Raw genomic sequence first — 12,396 nt, 5'->3', positions numbered from 1 at the left:
ACCCAGACCACATAAGGGCCGCCTGGACCGCTACACCCAGTGGACATCCCCGTCCTCTTAGAAGGGGTTAGACACAGTGGCATGTGTCTTTCGAGTGAGATTCAAACTGCCCGAAGATGCAATCATCAGGGGCCCGATGCCATGACTAGATGGTGATCCAGGCCCTGCCGGGGCAGCTAGCTGGCTCTTCTCGGCGCGGTGTGGCCTGGGCCGGGGACAGCCCTGCTGGGGCCGCCTCCACACCCAGATTGTACCTCCCAGTTCACCACCCACCCCACGGGCACACCCCCAGCCCGCCTGCCCCCACAGAAGCACAGTGCTAACCAGGTGCTCTCAGCGTCCACCCTAATGTCCGCCTGGCTCCAACCACACCTGCTGTCTCCGGGTCCCTGGACATACACAGCCTGCTCTGCCCTCCAGCACTGACAGAGTCCCCCTAAACTGAAGCCTTCCTAGGCCAGTACCGCACCTCCCCGCATTTCCTTTTCTGGCCACGGCTAATGCCATCCCAACCCAGGTCAGAGGTCAGCCAGGTGAGGGTTTCCACCCTCCGGGCAGTTGGTCACTCCCTCCGGAGGGCACCCAGAAGCCCTTCCCTCTGAGACAGCATTTACTTGGACTGACCCGATCCTGTAATTATCAGTGACCGCCCCGCGGGCTGGGAGGGAGACTTATGCATCCTATCTGCAAAGCCCGGCACTTGGGGCTAATAATAGTGAGAGGAGAGTAATAATAATACAAACAGACAGCCCTTATTGAGCTCATGCATTATCTCACTTAATTACAGCCTCTCGTTTGCGGAGAACTGTGTGGGAAGCATGTTGTGCATTGCCTGGAGATAGTGTGCAGTAAATGTTAGCTACTATTATTAATCGCCGTTTGTTGAATGTGTGAATGAGTGAATGAACGAATGAGTGAATACGTGGGTGACTCAGCCTCCCTTCTGCAAGAGTCACCTACAGCACGGACTGTCAGAGCAATATAAGCTCAGGTCCCTGGCCTGTGCACCAACCTATCTGGCTTTTGCAAGGGTACAGCTGAGTGACAGTGGGGACAGGACCAATCCCAATTAACTTTTTCTTGAACCTGCACACAACACCTGAAGCTCAGCGTCATGGAAGGCCCAGTGTCCCAGACTGTCTCCCCAGAAGAAGATGAGCCTGAGCCTGCAAACACATTCAGCACTAAGTACTCTTCCCTCCTGGGCCCTGGAACAGTCTCTGTGGGGCCCCCAGGAGAGCAGAATTCAGCGGTAGGGTGGGTAAGAGCCTCTGGGACAGGGCCACAGCCAGATGCCGGCAGGCACACCCAAGGAACTTTGGCCATCACCCAAGGACCTGAACCACAATGAGGAAGTGGCTCTGGGCCCCGCCAGCTGTATCCTAGGCCCATGGGGGTCTGGGAGCACACAGGGCTCAGCTCAGGGCAGGAAGCGTGCACAGAGCACCCACTGCCTGCCAGACACAGTGCAGCTTCTGGGGACACAGCGATGGCCAAGAGAAATGTCCCCACTCGTCACAACCACACAGTCTGGAGGCTGACAGACTAGGAAACAGAGTCAAGAGAGGACGGAAACTGGGGCCGTGGGTCCTGAGATCACACCCTCTCCTGCCACCCTGATGACTTTGTCCACACCCACCACCGCTTGTGCTGTTATTTTCATAATATTTAAAAAAAAATTCTAACGTTTATTTTATTTTATTTTTTTAGATACAGAGAGACAGAGTGTGTATGGAGCAGGGGCAGAGAGACAGGGAGACACAGAATCCCAAGCAGGCTCCAGGCTCCAAGCTGTCAGCACAGAGCCCGACACAGGGCTCGAACTCATAAACTATGAGATCATGACCTGAGTCGAAGTCGGACGCTCAACCGACTGAGCCACCCAGGTGCCCCTAATGTTTATTAATTTTTGAAAGTGAGAGACAGCATGAGCAGAGGAGGGGCAGAGAGAGAGAGAGAGAGAGAGAGACAGAATCCAAAACAGGCTCCAGGCTCTGAGCCATCACCACAGAGCCCGTTGCAGGGCTCGAACTCACAAACCATGAGATTGTGACCTGAGCTGAAGTCGGACACTTAACCAACTGAACCACCCAGTTGCCCCCTTAATATTTTTTTAATCAAAAAAAAGTAAGAAAAAAAAAATAAGACGTTTTGGAAGAGGAGAACCAGTATTATTTGCCATAAGTAGAAAGTAACTAAAAATTGGGGCACCTGGGTGGCTCAGCCGGTTGAGTGTCCGACGTCGGCTCAAGTCATGATCTCGCAGTTTGTAGGTTCGAGCCCCGAGTTGGGATCTGTGCTAACAGCTTGGAGCCTGGAGCCTGCTTTGGATTCTGTGTCTCCCCCTCTCTCTACCCCTCCCCTGCTCATGCTCTGTGTCTGTCTCTCAATAATAAATAAACGTTAGGAAAAAAAAAAGTACTTAAAAACAAAAGCCTAACCACCTTGAGAAAGAAGTGTTCATTCGTTCACTTCAAACCCCCTCCTGTCCCACACTCTGGGACACCCGGTGTTCCCTTCAGGAGAACTTCAGGGGAGCTTCAGCTCCTGCCCCTCCCCCCCCAGAGAGGAGGCAGGGCAGATGGGCACAGGGGACAGGGGAAGGGTTTCCAGAAGCAGGAGGGGGACCCCCCTGCAGCAGAAATGGGGGCGGTGGAGGTAACAGATGAGTTAGAGAGAGCAGCTGTGGTAGGAAGAGAGGAATCTGCCAGCAGGGGAAGCAGAGGGCGCAGGGGCGGTGGGAAGCCCCTGGGGGCGAGTACGGGCGTCTGTGTGAGCTAGAAAACAACCTAGGACTCCCCAAGGGGAACTGTCTTAGTCTATTCGGCCTGCTATAACAGAATACCATAGACGGACCGGCTTGTAAACAGCAGACACTATTTCTCAAAGTTCTGGAGGCCGGCAGTCCAAGATCAAGGTGTTGGCAGACCTATCCGGGGAGGGCCTGCTTCCTGGTCCGTAGCATCGTCTGGCTGTGTCCTCACGGGGCAGAAGAGGTGCGGGAGCTCTCTGGGGTCTCTTCGTAGGGACACTAGTCCCACTAATCACCTCCTAGAGGCCCCATCTCCTAATACTATCATGTTGGGCAGTAGGATTTAACAGTTAAATGGGGGGGAGGGGACACAAACATTCAGGCCCTAGCAGGAATGTTCACAGGGTGGGGGCTGTGTGGAGTCGTGCTTACCTCGAGGACGTCAGGAGGCCACCTGGGACTCGGGGATTCTGTCTTACGAACAGGTGGAGCCGGGGAGTTTTCAATGGGGGGTGGTGTGCATGATAAGGTGGGAGTTAGAGAGCCGTTCTGCTTCCCTGGGGGGCAGGACCAGAAAGCGGGGCAGACTGCATCTGGAGGAGTGGGGTTTGCCCGAGGCCGAGGCTGGGCTGCCAGCTGCCGGGCCTGCCATGCCCAGCTCTCGTGTCCTTCTCAGTACACAGAAGACAGCCAGCACCATGCTGCACCCCAGCACAACCTGGCATCTCTGGATATGGGGAGAAGACACCCTGAAGAAACAGTTGCTGGGCTCTCCTGGCCCCCAGCTCCCCCTCTGACCTGGCTGCGGGGGCCCCGGCAAGAGGCCAGTGTCCCAGATAGGAGGGAGACCAGGTTAGGTATGCTCACAGCAGGCCTTTGGGAAGGGTTCTGGCATCCACCACACTCCACTTGAACTCCAAGATGCAAAACACACCCCCACCCCCCCCACCCCCCACCACCCCGGCCACCTCCCGACCGCTGGTGGACACATGAATGTCTTCCGGGGTCGATCTGCCTGGTTTTTATCATGCCGTGTAAAAGTAAAGCTTCAGGCTATTTTAATTGTATCATATATGCATGGACTTCATATTCCGGTGAACGCAGCTTTCAAAGGCATCTCCGTTTTCTGAAGAAGACGATTCATTTGTAATCAGCAAGATAAAACCGTTTTAAGAAACAAGTGTTCCTGGGGCACCCGGGGGGGGGGGGGTGGCTCAGTCAGTTAGGCGTCCGACTGCATCGCGGGTCATGATCTCACGGTCCGTGAGTTCGAGCCCCGCATCGGGCTCTGTGCTGACAGCTCAGAGCCTGGAGCCTGTTTCAGATTCTGTGTCTCCCTCTCTCTCTGCCCCTCCCTGTTCATGCTCTGTCTCTCTCTGTCTCAAAAATAAATAAATGTTAAAAAAAAAAATTTAAAGTTGACGTCCACACTCACAGCAGCTGGGAAATGACTGCCCCGGCAGGTAAGGTCACCTGAATAGGTACCACCACATCTGCCTGGATGAGTTAACTCAGCACAAATGCAGAAGGGGCTATGGACCAGGCAAACCTTTATCATGCCCTTCTGCTGGTTCCCTTTCCTTGAGAAAGGCACGGGGAAGCGTTCGACTTCTGCAGTGGGGTTACGGAGTCAAAGTTCAAGCCCAATATCCCAAGAGGCCCGGTGGCTGGCTTTGTTTGCTAAGTGACTGACTCTGGAATATGAACAAGGTGCCAATGAAAGTACCCAGTCTAAGGGCATGAGAGGGAGGCTCAGGCACAGCCAAGACATCCCCGGAATGCAGTCTCTGCTGGTAGCTGCCTAGGTGTTTATTCATTAGAGGCAGGGAGTCCTTGGCTAGCTCAAGTTCAAAGGGGAATGGGTGGCCATAAGTGCCCAAACCAGGCAATAGTTTTCTAAGGGAATTTTAGGATCTCAGACTGTCTCTCGGTTACTGTCGAGCAGGTAATAGAGAAGTACGTGTTTGTTCTAATGGGGAAGCGTGACTTAATCCTGTACTGGAAGCAGGAGTTGTGTGGGTCAGTTTCTCCATTCTGCAGGCTAGAAAAGCCACTCTGAGCCCGCGTGAAACTAAGCAAGAGGAAAATTCTGTGTTCGTTCAGGTACTCGGTGCAAGTTCCTGGAGAGGGTTTATTTATTTATTTATTTTTATTTTTTCAATATATGAAATTTATTGTCAAATTGATTTCCATACAACACCCAGTGCTCATCCCACAAGGTGCCCTCCTCAATACCCATCACCCACCCTCCCTTCCCTCCCACCCCCATCAACCCTCAGTTTGTTCTCAGTTTTTAAGAGTCCCTTATGCTTTGGCTTTCTCCCACTCTAACCTCTTTTTTTTTTTTTTTCCTTCCCCTCCTCCCTGGGTTTCTGTTAAGTTTCTCAGGATCCACATAAGAGTGAAACCATATGGTATCTGTCTTTCTCTGTATGGCTTATTTCACTTAGCATCACACTCTCCAGTTCCATCCACGTTGCTACAAAGGGCCAGATTTCGTTCTTTCTCATTGCCACGTAGTACTCCATTGTGTATATAAACCACAATTTCTTTATCCATTCATCAGTGGATGGACATTTAGGCTCTTTCCATAATTTGGCTATTGTTGAGAGTGCTGCTATAAACCTTGGGGTACAAGTGACCAATGCTATGCATTAGCACTCCTGTATCCCTGGGTAAATTCCTAGCAGTGCTACTTCTGGGGCATAGGGTAGATTTATTTTTAATTTTTTGAGGAACCTCCACACTGCTTTCCAGAGTGGCTGCACCAATTTGCATTCCCACCAACAGTGCAAGAGGTTCCCGTTTCTCTACATCCTCCCTGGAGAGGGTTTATACATGTCTTCGCTTTATCAAAATAGTTAGCTCTTAGCGTATAGAGAAGAGACAAGTCAGATTTTAGCTTTCAAAAAGGAACGTGTCCTTATGGGCTAAGCTCCTGTCTTGGCTTTTAAAAATCCATTTATTGTAAAATAAATCACAAACACAGAAAACTTCACAAATCAAATCCTTGGCTTAGCAAATTATTTCAAGGCAGATGCCATCAGGTTAAGAAATAGAACTTTGGGGGCACCTGGGTGGCTCAGCTGGTTAAGCGTTCGACTCTTAATTTTGGCTCAAGTCATGATCTCATGGTTTGTGAGATTCAGCCCTGAGTCTGGCTGAGGGTGTAGCCTGCTTGGGATTCTCTCTCTCCCTCTCTCTGCCCCTCCTGTGCTCACTCTCAAAATAAATAAATTAACTTAAAAAAAAAAAAAAAGAAAGAAAGAAACAGGACTTTGCCAGTAACCCCAGAAGCCCCATCCAATTACCAGTCCCTGTTCTAACCACAACCCTTCCTGTGGCCCCTAAAGTGACCATTATGTGGACTGTTATGGTAGTAACTTTCTTATGCTTTTTTTTTTTTTTAAAGAACTTTGTGTGTGTGTGTGTTTATTTATCTTTGAGAGACAGAGCATGAGCGGGACAGGGGCAGAGAGAGGGAGACAGAATCCGAAACAGGCTCTAGGCTCTGAGCTGTCAGCACAGAGCCCGACATGGGGCTCGAACCCACAAACCGTGAGACCATGACCTGAGACGAAGTCGGATGCTTAACCAACTGAGCCACCCAGGCGCCCTTCTTGTGCTTTTTTAAATGGATCTTTATCACCCAAACATGCATCCCTATCCACTATTAAAGGAAAACTGGTTTTCATAATACTTCTGACATCAAATGTGCAGATTCTCCATATCAAGCTATTCTCCAATTCTCCGACTCCACCTGAGTGGCCTACAATTTAATTCAGTTCTGACCCTAATGACCCAGCGTTAGTGCCAACCTCACAGGTTGAGAGCTCGGTCCCACTAAAGTTACTCCTAACTTCAGATGCCAATTGCAAGCAGCAGGTCCCCAGGTTGCCCACCCTTCTGCCTGATTGGCTCCAATTTGAGTAATTTCCTTTATCCACTCACGGAGCTCAAAGACACACTTCGTATACTGTTACCTGCTTATTATAAAGGGTTTAATGAGAGGTACAAATGAACAGCCAGAGGTACAGAGAGTGATGTCTGGGAGGGTCCCAAACACGGGAGGTGCTGTGCCCTTGGAATTTGGGATGTACCATCCTCCTGGCACATGGATGGGTCTCCAAGCCAGAAGCTCTCCAAACCCCATCATTTAGGGGTTTTGTGAAGGTTCTGCTATGTAGGCACGATTGAGTCAATCATTGGCCACGGTGATTGACTCACTCCCTAACCCTCCTGCCCTCCCTGGAGATTTGGTGGAGTGGTTGGGGTGGGAAGGAGGTGGGGGTTTGAAATTCCTACCCTCTAATCTGGCAACCAGCCCCCACACACTCCTAGCACTCGGGAGATTCCAAGACTCTTAGCTCTATGCCAGGAATGGGCACAGAGCAGATAACATATTTCTTGTTATGCTACAACTGTAGTCTTACATTAGGGGCACCTGGGCGGCTTAGTTGGTTAAGCATCCAGCTTCAGCTCTGGTCATGATCTCATGGTTCATGAGTTTGAGCCCGCGTTGGGCTCCGTGCTGACAGCTCAGAGCCTGGAGCCTGCTTCAGATTCTGTGTCTCCCTCTCTCTCTGCCCCTCTCCTGCTTTCTCTGTCTCTGTCTCTGTCTCTGTCTCTCTCTCTCCTTCTCCCTCTCTCTCTCTCCCTCTCTCTCTCTCTCTTTCTCTCTCTCTCAAATAAATAAACGCTTTAATTTTTTTTTTTTTTAAAGTTTAGAGCACTTGGCTAGCTCTGCAGGTAGAATGTGCAACTCTTGATTTGGGGGTCGTGAGTTTGAGCCCCATGTTGGGTGTAGAGCTTACTTTAAAAAAGGTTTATCTTTAACGTCTCTTTTAATCTCTGGGTTCCTTTTCCATCCTTTTGTGCTGACAGCGTGGAGCCTGCTTGGGATTCACTCTCTCTCCCTCTTTCTTTCCCTCTCTGTCTCTGCCCCCACCCCCCAAAATAAAAAATAATAATAAAGGAAAAAGAAAAGCAGTTGCCTTTATCTGTGTTGTGACAGCCCATCCTCATTACTTTGTCTGACCTCCTGCCATTCCTCCTCACTTAGTTCTACAGGTAACAGTATATTCCAAGCTCACCACCTGTCCTTATGCTGATGACTCAATATTTGGTGGTCTGAAGTTCATTCTCTATTAAATTCCTCAGGAAGAGCTCATGAGAACATTATTCATTGATTGCTTCTGTGTCCATAATAATTTGTGTTTATATTTGAGAGTCAGTTTAGCTGGCTATAAAATCCTCGGCTTACCATCCCTTTCCTTGAGTTTCTTAAACATATGCTCCATTTTCTTCTGGCAGGAAGTATTCTAGTTAAAAAGTCTGAAGGTGATCTAATTTTCTTTTCCTTACAAATGCCATGTCCTTTTACCTACATGGCCAAATTGGTTTTTTTTTTCTTTTGTTTTTATTTTTTAAGCTCAGTAATTTTACTAAGCAGTATCTCGGTGTTGGTTATTGTAGGTCAGAAGTCTCAGGTGTGCGGTATGCTCTTTCAGTATGGATTCTCATATCCTTTTTTTTAATTTCCAGAAATTTTTGTTGAATTATGTTTTTAATATTTTTCTTCCCTTGCTTCTTTTGTCTTCTTAATGGACTCTTCCTATCTGCATGTTTAATCTTCTTTGCCTATTTTCAATGTTTGCTATTTTTTTCTCAAACCTTTTTTTTTGAATTTTTTTATTTAAAGTTTTTTTTTCTTTAATCAGATATTTCTTTTCAGGCAATATTTTTGTCTATTCACTACTGTGTTCCTTCTAATTTAGACTTAATTTGATAGAAACTTTTCTTTGACTTCTAATTGTTTTGTGAAGTCTGTTATTCCATTTCTGAGTTTTCCTAAATGTTCTTTACCCATATGTTATATCATTTTAGCTTATTTTGAGATAATAGGTTAATTCTGATCTGTTCTGTTGTCACATTTTTCTGGCATGCTTTGATAGTCTTTAGGAATGTTTATTCTGCTTCTTACTCTTTTCTTTACAGTCATTTTGTATGCGATTTGACCTCAACATTTGTCTGTTAACTCTTCTTTTGTTTTCTTATGGCACACATCACAGATTTGCGTGTCTTCCTTGCACAGAGGCAATGCTAATCTTCTCTGTATCATTCCACTTTTAGTATATGTGCTGCTAAAATGAGCATGTCTGTCACTTGTTTTTAAGTGGAATTCGTTTTCCTAAACTTTCCAATTCAGGCAGTGTTCAGAAAAGCTTTTCTGGGGCACCTGGGTGGCTCAGTCGGTTGAGCTTCCGACTTTGGCTCAGATCACGATCTCACCGTCTGTGAGTTCGAGCCCGCATCAGGCTCTGTGCTGACAGCTCAGAGCCTAGAGCCTTCTTTGGATTCTGTGTCTCCCTCTCTCTATAACCCTCTCCCACTCATGCTCTGTCTCTGTCTCAAAAATAAAATAAAACATTAAAAAAAATTAAAAAAAAAAGAAAATCTTTTCTAACCCCATAGAGCTCCCCACTCTGTTGTTTTTGTGTATTGTTAAAACATACAGCACCTTGCTGTGAGAAGTGAGATGATTCATTTCCAGAAATACCAAATAAAAGCTGTACCGTCTACTTAACAACAGGTTTACAACCTATTGGAAATATGTAGGAACTCCCACCCACAATGGAGTCCCAAACCCTTGGACACTTCACTTCCTGACTCTTCTTCCCCTCTCCATTTTGGGGGCCTATTTTTTGTGGACTTTGCAAGGAACATGTGTCAAATACCTGAAGTGTCTGTGTCACCTCAGGGAATGCACATTTGTTCCAGTCAGGCTGCTTTTTGCCTTACCTGGGCACGGAGGACTTCCGGGGAAGGCTGTAACCTCTGTAGCACTCAGCCAATGAGGGACCAGGGGAGGGACTTACCTCTGTAGTGCTCAACCAAGGAGGAACCAGGGGAAGGACTAGCATGCTAGGAGATAAGTTGTCTGCTGTCATTGCCCCCAGTGTGCCTGCCCATAGGACGCCCACTCTTGCAAGAACGTTGATTAAAGCCTCCCTTCCCTGTGCTCCCAGTATCTGCGTGCCTCCTTGGGTTGGGTTCGTGGGCTTATTTCTCATGTTGCTTTCTGAACAAACTTTCTTGGATCCAGTCCCCTTCCCCACTGTGGTCTGGATCTTCTCTTACCTTTGTCTCTATTGCCCCTGTCCTGGTCAGTTTTGATTCATTTCCTGAGGTTTCTCTTCTGTGTGTGCCCTGTTCTAGAAGCAAGCCTTGGCAGGGCCATTTTGAGAGTTCACAGGGCCCGCGCTGCTACAGCCCCTTTTGACCTTCTTCCCCAGAGCCCCTTGCAATCATTAGCTGTTGGAAGGGGCAAAACCACTCCGGTTTCAAATGCCCTTCTCAAAATTCCCCTATACCTTTGCTTTTTGATGGCTTTTAATTATGGCCCACTTCTTTCATTGTAGCCCTTCGGCTAGACATGGCAGATCTCAGACATTTTGTCGCTGCGCCGCCACCTGTTATCACACTTGGAGGAAAAATGGAGATCGTACTCTAGGTGGCAGAAGCCAAGGGTGTTTGGCAACTGAACTTTCCCTAAAAATTAATGGTTTATAATGTGGCTGAATAAATACTCTAGATAAATAGTAGGTTGACTTTGTAATTATATCATGAGTTGAAGGGAATGATAAGTGTTTTAGTATTACATCTTAATTTGGAAATTTTTGGCTTGATTATAATTTAGGTGCAATTAATATATTTTTTTTTAGTTTTTCTCAATATCAATAATAAATATTTAATTCTAAGATATTAATTGAGTAAAAAGACAAAATCTTAAATCTTGAATTGGTCTGGTAGTCTCTGTATTACAACAGAAATTAACTGAAAGATGATTTTAAATATCACTACTTTTTCAGGGGCTGGTTTAACTTTAACAATTAATCTTTTTTTTTTTTTTTTTTTTTGAGAGAGAGAGAGTATCTACATGCACATGCGAGTGGGAGAGGAACAGAGGGATATAGAGAATCTTAAGCAGGCTTCATGCCCAGTGCAGAGCCTGACCCGGGGCTCAATCTCAGGACTGGGAGATGATGACCTGAGCCAAAATCAAGTCGGACACCTAACCAACGGAGCTACCCAGGTGCCCCTAAAAATTTATCTTTAAAATGAACTGAAAATTCATGTTTTGTGACAAGTGGGGAAAATCCAAGTTATAAATCACTTACAGTTCATGGTAAATGAAAACACTGGGGACAAAAAAGAACAATCTTTTTATGGAGTGTCATTTTTATTCTCCAGCTTCAGTTCCTGGGCTGAACACTGTGGGACCAGGAGCCCAGGGCAGTGATTGAACAAAGGTCATTGGCAGATTACTCCTCAAGGGGAATAAAAAAGAGTCAAGTCTCGGACAATTAGCCATTTGTAGACCAATTTAGCTGATTGTGAATGTGGCCTCGGGGGATATGAGACCTCTTCCATGGGCACCCGCAGACAATTCCCAGCGCCTGACAACTTCCTACTTGGACTCTGGTTTCTCTCTCCTCCCCTCTGTTCGAAGGCTTTCTTTGGCACTTGAGACATGCATGGGCGCCCACAGGCACAGCTTGGAGGTGCAGGGGATAGCCAATGCTTCCAGGGATAAACTGTAACCAATGGAGAAAGGAATTGGTGGGTACATGCTCTACTGGGCATGCTTCACCTGCTGTCTCAGATGGACTTTAGTGGGGACCAAGGAACTGCCTTATCGTTGAGGAAACTTCATTGACTTTTCTCCCTTCCTTGGCTCACTTTCTTCATGTCTATGAAGACATGCTTCCGGGCATCACCTTCCAAAACACTATCCTCACCCAAGGCTTTGTTATGGTCTCTGCTTTTGGGAGCTCCAGACTATGACATCAACCAATTTGGGAATTATAATCCCCTATGCCTGTTCTGAGGAAGGGAGAGGGGCCAGAAGAAGTGCAGGCAGAAAGCAAAAAAAAAAAAAGAAAAAAAAAGTCCATTCAAATACAAGCTTCTGATGGGTAGGTGAGACCCTATCTTACAGTGGAGACAGGGGCATTCGTTGGTAGAGTCCCCTGGCCATAGGCTTAGGGTCACCAAACCAGCAGCCTTTGCTGGACTCTGTTCCCCAGGGCCCTTCACTTGACATTGGAGCTTCCCCTGAGTGCTCTCCCTCGAGCGAGACAAATCTACAGACATGAGCATCAGACGCGACTCAGCATTTTATTCCTTGCACTGCTCCCAACTATACGTTCACTTCTTGGAAATTTTTGTTAACGTGAATTTTGTTCTTATGTCTGATCAACCCTAGATTCAGTTTCTGGACCTGCAAGGTTGATGTCCTATACTTGGCACATGGGGAGCTCAGCCAGAACATATCTGGCTCATGTCCCTTCAAGGTACAGTGGGTGCATGTGGTGGCCTCCTAGGTGATAGTTCTGGCCTGTCTTTGCTAGTGCAGCAGGGACTTGGAGACGTCAGTGATTTGTTGATCCCCAGGATGGCACGAAGGCAAACTAGATGGATGGAGATTCCTCCTGTCACTCCTCCAGGGGGAAGCCCGTGCCCCCAGCTCCCAGAGACGGATGCCTGCTCAAAGCAACTGCACTGAAGTGTCTCTGCATGTCTCCTCAGCAGTCATGTGTTGAGGGAACACATTGTTCAGTTACCTCAGGCCCCCTCCTTTC

At 47.5% G+C, this 12,396-nt stretch overlaps 1 non-coding gene across 1 annotated transcript; it reads right to left on the bottom strand.

Moving 5' to 3' along the window:
• Positions 1-8,801: 8,801 nt before the first annotated feature.
• On the bottom strand, positions 8,802-8,908 carry LOC131494227 (U6 spliceosomal RNA). The gene has a single exon (XR_009253272.1). It is a non-coding gene; the product is annotated as a U6 spliceosomal RNA (small nuclear RNA).
• Between the last annotated feature and the right edge of the window lie 3,488 nt (positions 8,909-12,396).

This window comes from Neofelis nebulosa, chromosome 13, assembly GCF_028018385.1.
Source record: "Neofelis nebulosa isolate mNeoNeb1 chromosome 13, mNeoNeb1.pri, whole genome shotgun sequence".
In the NCBI taxonomy this organism is placed as follows: Eukaryota; Metazoa; Chordata; class Mammalia; order Carnivora; family Felidae; genus Neofelis; species Neofelis nebulosa.
Note: the sequence above shows the minus strand (reverse complement) of the source record. Positions and strands in the feature narration are given on the sequence as shown.